This window comes from Heterodontus francisci, chromosome 36 (genome assembly GCF_036365525.1).
Source record: "Heterodontus francisci isolate sHetFra1 chromosome 36, sHetFra1.hap1, whole genome shotgun sequence".
Lineage (NCBI taxonomy): Eukaryota > Metazoa > Chordata > Chondrichthyes > Heterodontiformes > Heterodontidae > Heterodontus > Heterodontus francisci.
The window spans coordinates 19,414,547-19,421,446 of NC_090406.1; positions in this window are offsets into that span (position 1 = coordinate 19,414,547).

The following is a 6,900-nucleotide window of genomic DNA, read 5'->3' on the forward strand; positions in this document are numbered from 1 at the left end:
CAGGGAACTCCTCTTTGCTGACGATGCTGCATTAACATCCCACACTGAAGAGTGTCTGCAGAGACTCATCGACAGGACTGTGGCTGCCTGCAACAAATATGGCCTAACCATCATCCTCAAGAAGATGAACATCATGGGACAGGACGTCAGAAATGATCCATCCATCAATTTCAGCGACCACGTTCTGGAAGTGGTTCAAGAGTTCACCTGCTTAGGCTCAACTATCACCAGTAACCTGTCTCTCAATGCAGAAATCAACAAGCGCGTGGGAAAGGCATCCGCTGCTATGTCCAGACTGGCCAAGAGAGTGTGGGAAAATTGCGCACTGACACGGAACACAAAAGTCCGAGTGTATCAAGCCTGTGTCCTCAGTACCTTGCTCAACGGCAGCGAGGCCTGGATAACGTATGTCAGCCAAGAGTGACGTCTCAATTCATTCCATCTTCGCTGCCTCCGGAGAATCCTTGGCATCAGGTGGCAGGACTGTATCTCCAACGCAGAAGTCCTTGAGGCGGCCAACATCCCCAGCATATACCCCTACTGAGCCAGCGGCGCTTGAGATGGCTTGGCCATGTGAACCACATGGAAGATGGCAGGATCCCCAAGGACACATTGTACAGCGAGCTCGTCATTGGTGTCAGACCCACCGGCCGTCCATGTCTCCGCTTTAAAAACGTCTGCAAACACGACATGAAGTCCTGTGACATTGATCACAAGTCGTGGGAGTCAGTTGCCAGAGCTGGCGGACAGCCATAAAGGCGGGGCTAAAGTGTGGCGAGTCGATGAGACTTAGCAGTTCGCAGGAAAAAAGACAGAAGCGCAAGGAGAGAGCCAACTGTGTAACCGCCCCGACAACCAATTTTATCTGCAGCACCTGTGGAAGAGTCTGCCACTCTAGAATTGGCCTTTATAGCCACTCCAGGCGCTGCTTCACAAACCACTGACCACCTCCAGGTGCTTACCCATTGTCTCTCAAGACAAGGAGGCCAAAGAAGAAGAAGAAGAAGAGATTATAGGGGGTGAAATTGTGCGACACTAGCAGCGTGAAGCAGGCTGAATCGGCAGCTGATTTTCCACCATGTCAGTTTTTATTTTCCATTGATTTGGGAAATATTGCCAAGATTTCTAATTTCAAACCAAGTAGAAATGACAGTGAAACCAGGGAACAAGTCTCCAAAAAGAGTTCAAACTATTGCTCTGTGAACTTCAGTGGAAAGAAGATTGGATGTGGTGAGAAACTGGCTATTGATTCACTACGAGCCCATTTTGCAGTTTCACCTCCATGAACTTTACACTATTGTTATACCAACGTGCTTTGTTAAATGCTAATTTTCTTTAATTCACTGACTGGAGATCTGAATTGGTATTTTTTTTAAAGATATTTTAAAAAGACAGGCTGCCAGCAAAGTCGCCCTTTCAGCTTAAAATGATCATCTAATTTGCAACACTGTATCCTACACTGCAATGCTTGTGAGGAGAGAGACGAAATGTCTGCTAAGTCCCCAGCAAGTTTAAAGGAACTACCTGTTCTCTCAGCAAGAAGAAATACTACTAAATGCTATGTTTGAATGACTGTCATGTGACAAGCCTCTCCCTACCTGTGGTTTTAAGCTGGTGTTTTCTCTGCAGCAGTGGAGAAGCAAATGGCCTCTGACATGAGCAGGCCGTAATTGGGGGTCCCCCTCTCTCTCTTCATTCCAACTTGAAAGCTTTCAACTCCTGCTTGTTGACTGATCACTTTTGCATATTCCAACTATGATCAGAAACCCCATTGGAGGAAATCATCCGCATCGTTATCTCCAAGAGACTCATCAAACCAGTCATCTACCTCTTCAAACTAAAAACCTCAAGACCACTGAATTCAGCTAGAAGCCAGCCGAATCATCAAATTCCACAGACTGTATACATTTTTATGGACTCCAACTCAACCAATCTACCTTTCCCAATTCTGTAACCTATTTGTGTGTGTGTAAACCTCGAGTGTGAGAGTGAAAGTTGGCACATTGTTTATTATTTTATTAGTTTGGTCTCGGTACAATAAAGTTAACCTCTTTCTTTGTTCACTCAAGAAAACCTGTCAGATTGGTTCTTGTTGTAATTTTAGAAAGTAAGTAATCAAACACCTACTGAATTAGCCAATACATCCACTTTAAGAAAGAATTAAATCTGTTGTGGTCAAACAAGGAGAGGGAAAAGAGGGAAGCCCTTCAATCCCTCCTCACTTGTCCGTAACACTATACTTGAGTAAATGAGCAGGTGTTGGTTGCTACTTGTCGCTGTATTTATAACTAAAATATTGCCCTTCAATTGCTGGGGAGGATTTTATGTTTTGGGTTGGGACCCCGATGTCAGAGTCCCACCCCCCGCCCCTGCACAGTATCATGAACAGTGATTTTGCCTTCATTGGTCAATTAGTCACCAGAGGGCATGCTCACCATCCAATTAAGGATGGTGGGTGGGCTTTTGAAGCTGGAAAGCCAATAGGAGGCCTACATCTTGAGGCACCCCTTACAACAACATTTAAAAATCTGAACTGAAAAATGGCCACAGCTGCCAGGCCAAGATTATAGAGGGGAAACCCCTCCGCAGGGTGACCTGCCACCACAGTTGTAACCAAGTAATCAAGTGGCCTCAGAGTCTGCCTGGAATGATGGCTCCTTGGTCTGCGGCCGGGAGGCCGCCTCCAGGCAGCTGCCATGCTCCCGACGCTGTGGGGGGACCCGCAGTTCAACTGAAAAATTCCAGATAATTGGACTTAATTAGCCTTTATTACTTTAAATAGCTACCTACTGCTTGTGGGCAAGTAGCCACCATTCCACCTCCAGGAAAATGGCTCAGGGCCGGAATGGTGCCAGCAAACCAGCACGGCAGCTGGCGGTACACAATTTCGTGCCCGTCCGCCTCCAATCCTGCTGCCATATCAGCTGAAAATCCTGACCACAGAAACTGTGACAAAACCCCAGGTGTAAATATTTGGATCAGCATACCTATGCATTTGAGGCTAGAAACTATTGTAATCGACAGCACTAATTATTGTTTTCAGGTATTTGAATGAAGGATCATTCTAGTTCAGACCTGGTCCCACTCCACTCCGGAATGAGCCAAAGCTTCTACTGGTGTTTCAGGCCACTCATGTCAGCTGCAAGCACTCAAAATTGAAGCCATTACTGTGCTTGAACATGCTTGATGTTAATACACAATGTCGTTATTTTGACTATGCGTTAGAGCTAGTGCAAGCAGTACCTGTGTGTTAATATTAATTGAGTGTTTGTTAAATTTTGTCCACACTCCCCAAGTTGCTTCTTAGTGTTAGCAAGTGTTATGCATGGATCCAGAGATAGATGTTTGTAATTTAAGTCTTTGTGGATGTGCAATTGGGACACATGCAAAGTACTATCTGAGTCCTGCCTGTTCAAGTGAATGTAAAAGATCCCATGGCACAGTTTAAAGGGCACAGTGGCGCAGTGGTTAGCACCGCAGCCTCACAGCTCCAGGGACCCGGGTTCGATTCTGGGTACTGCCTGTGCGGAGTTTGCAAGTTCTCCCTGTGTCTGCGTGGGTTTCCTCCGGGTGCTCCGGTTTCCTCCCACATGCCAAAGACTTGCAGGTTGATAGGTTAATTGGCCATTATAAATTGCCCCTAGTATAGATAGGTGGTAGGGAAATATATAGGGACAGGTGGGGATGTGATAGGAATATGGGATTACTGTAGGATTAGTATAAATGGGTGGTTGATGGTCGGCACAGACTCGGTGGGCCGAAGGGCCTGTTTCAGTGCTGTATCTCTAAAAAAATAAAAAAAAATAAAAAAAGGAGCAGGGAGTTCTCCTTGAGTCTTGCCCAACATTCCTCCCTCTACCAAATCACCAAAGTAAAAATTATTTAGTCACTTGTTCATTTGTTGTTTATGAAACGGTGCTGTGTGTAACTTTACTACTGCATTTTCCTAGACAACAATGATTGCACTTTTAAATAGTAATTGACTGATTGCAAAGACCTTGGAATCATTTCCAGTTCTATACAAGTATCGTGCTGTTTAGTATTTTTGCCTGTTTCCTCTTTGGCTTCTATGAATTATTTTTAATTGGTTAGTTGATAAACCTGTATAAAGCAATGCCATATTATGATATTTTTCCACCTTCGGAATTGACAAAATATATCGTGGGCATCATACATGTTCTCAATTAAGTAGCTCAGCATAACAGGATTAGCTATGAGACCTCGGCTACATTAACTCATTGCAACAGAATACAAAAGACTTGAGTTCCAGTCAATAGAGGACACAGTCTGCTTACAGGGTTATTGTGAAACTCTTTACTTGAGAAACAACTGATTGAAATCACCCAAATCAAAAAATGTCCTTGATTTTTATGCTTGGAAAGTAAGTTTCATAAAGTGACTCAGCTGGACCTCTGTCCAGGAGTAGCCAGCCCCCACTTCAGTCACCACCTCTGCCCTATCCACCCCTTGTGTTCCCTCTTCATACTAACTGAGACCATCTGAAAAGTATGTCTGAGCTTTCAGTGCTGAGATGAGCATTGCAATTCGACAGAACTGGTTTCCTCCATCTCAGCAGCTTGTGGTCTTTCTGTGAAATAAACACATAGGCGTGGTTCAGCTTATCATTATTGCAATGACAGTATGTCTCAGGAACACTGCTTTTAACCATGTGCCTTCAAAACAGTGGAAGTATCACTCCACAAACCAGAGCACTGTTGTCTTCAATAACTTCAGCATCCCCCAGACTACTACCTATGATTGCCTCCTCATAGTGAGTAAGGGGCTTTATGTGTGCATTCCCAAGTAGGCTAAATGCCCTGGTATGAATGAAATATGATCTTGCAGCATTACTGCACGTTGGCAGCCATGGACAGGCTCCTCCAATGTGCGTTAGTTGTGACACATCAGGCCTCCAAGGAAGCAGACTGGGGCCTATTGAATGAAAATCAAATGATTTTCTGTCATTCCAAGTGCATCGCTTTCAAGGCTGGATTTTAGGTGCCTGAAGTCAATAAAGGCTTGCCTATTGTTCTTTTAGAACTGTGCAGGGGGAGGGCTGTAGAGGGCAAAGGCAAAGTTTGCAAAGGGCCAGGGCAGCAGAGGGCAATAGGCAGGTGTGGAGTTTTAATGCTGGCCTTCTCTCAGTACCCATTCTAAGGAGATGCCGTGCGGCTGGAATGCTGCCCAAGCATAGACCTTAGCTCACAGGGAGTACACTAAAATTAAATGTGTGGGGCCAAAATTCCTCAATTTTTTCAGGGATTTTCCAATATATCTCCAGCAAGGTTGTGGCAAAAGAACTGACAAATAGGATACACCAGGCGGAAACTGGAGAAGCAGCCATTTTTAGCTGTTTATGCCATTTCTCCAGTGATTCCCACTGAAGTCAATGGAAATAAAAATCAGGAGATGTGTAAAACAAGCTGCCAATTCGCTGTTACCTATTTTACGTAATCACACAAAGACAAAATCACCCCCATTGTGAGTAAATTACTTAAATCAAATGTTGCAGTTGCTCATGCCTGGTGTCAGGGCCTAATAATGTCACATAGTGCTATCATTTTATTTTTACTCATTCTCAGTATGTGGGTATCTCTAGTAAGGTTGGTGGTTATTGCCCATCCCTAGTTGCCCATAACAGATTGGTAAAACTAAGTGGCTTTCTAGGCCACTTCAGAGGGCAATTAGGGGATTGAAGTCACATGTAGTCCAGAACGGGTAAGGACCAAAGATTTATTTCTCTACAGGATGTTTGTGAACCAGTGGGTTTTTAATGGCAATCTGACAGACTCGGTTACTTTTTACTGACACCAATTTTTTACTTCCAGATTTTTAATTCTCATACTGCCATGGTGGGATTATGAACTCACATTCTCTGGATTATGAGTCTAGTCCTCTGAATTACTCATCCATTAATTTAACCACTGCACTACCATACCTTAAAAGCTGATGTTTTCTGATGTTTATGTTCTAAAAATCATTACTGCCAAAGAGTAAGGGATAATATAAAATAATAAAGCATTGATCATTTGAATTAATATTCAATGGGTTGAAGCACCACTGCATGTGGTCCTAAGGTCTATAGGTTAGGAAGGCATATGCTTGAAATCATTGTTTTATAATGAGATAGCTCTCCTCAGCCAGGGTGGCAATAGGCGTGCTACAATTGACCTCAGCATTCTTGGACTAGCGATGGAGAAAATCATCCAGCAAACGGGCGGCATAGTGGCGCAGTGGTTAGCACCGCAGCCTCACAGCTCCAGCGACCCGGGTTCAATTCTGGGTACTGCCTGTGTGGAGTTTGCAAGTTCTCCCTGTGTCTGCGTGGGCTTCCTCCGGGTGCTCCGGTTTCCTCCCACATGCCAAAGACTTGCAGGTTGATAGGTAAATTGGCCATTATAAATTGCCCCTAGTATAGGTAGGTGGTAGGGAAATATAGGGACAGGTGGGGATGTGGTAGGAATATGGAATTAGTGTAGGATTAGTATAAAATGGGTGGTTGATGGTCGGCACAGACTCTGTGGGCTGAAGGGCCTGTTTCAGTGCTGTATCTCTAAACATAAACACAACTGCCTGATCACTATTGGATGCCCCTCCTGGAAGGTGCACATGCGGACATCAGATGAGGCCAGGATTGGGCTCGGCTGTGATAATCTCCCACAATTCATTTGCTTGTCAACTGTTGACATACAAACATGAGGAAAAGCCACTTGTATGAGATAACAGAGGATTATCAGCTTCAATGGAACCAATTCCAAGCAAGTTTTGGTGCTTTCAGAACAGCAGGGAGAAAGGTTAGAGAAAGAATGTACAGATATGACACAGTAAGAGGCTTAATTTCTTGCTTTGAAATTAATTTGCCTTATTAATTAATTCTGATCATTAGACCCTATGACCATC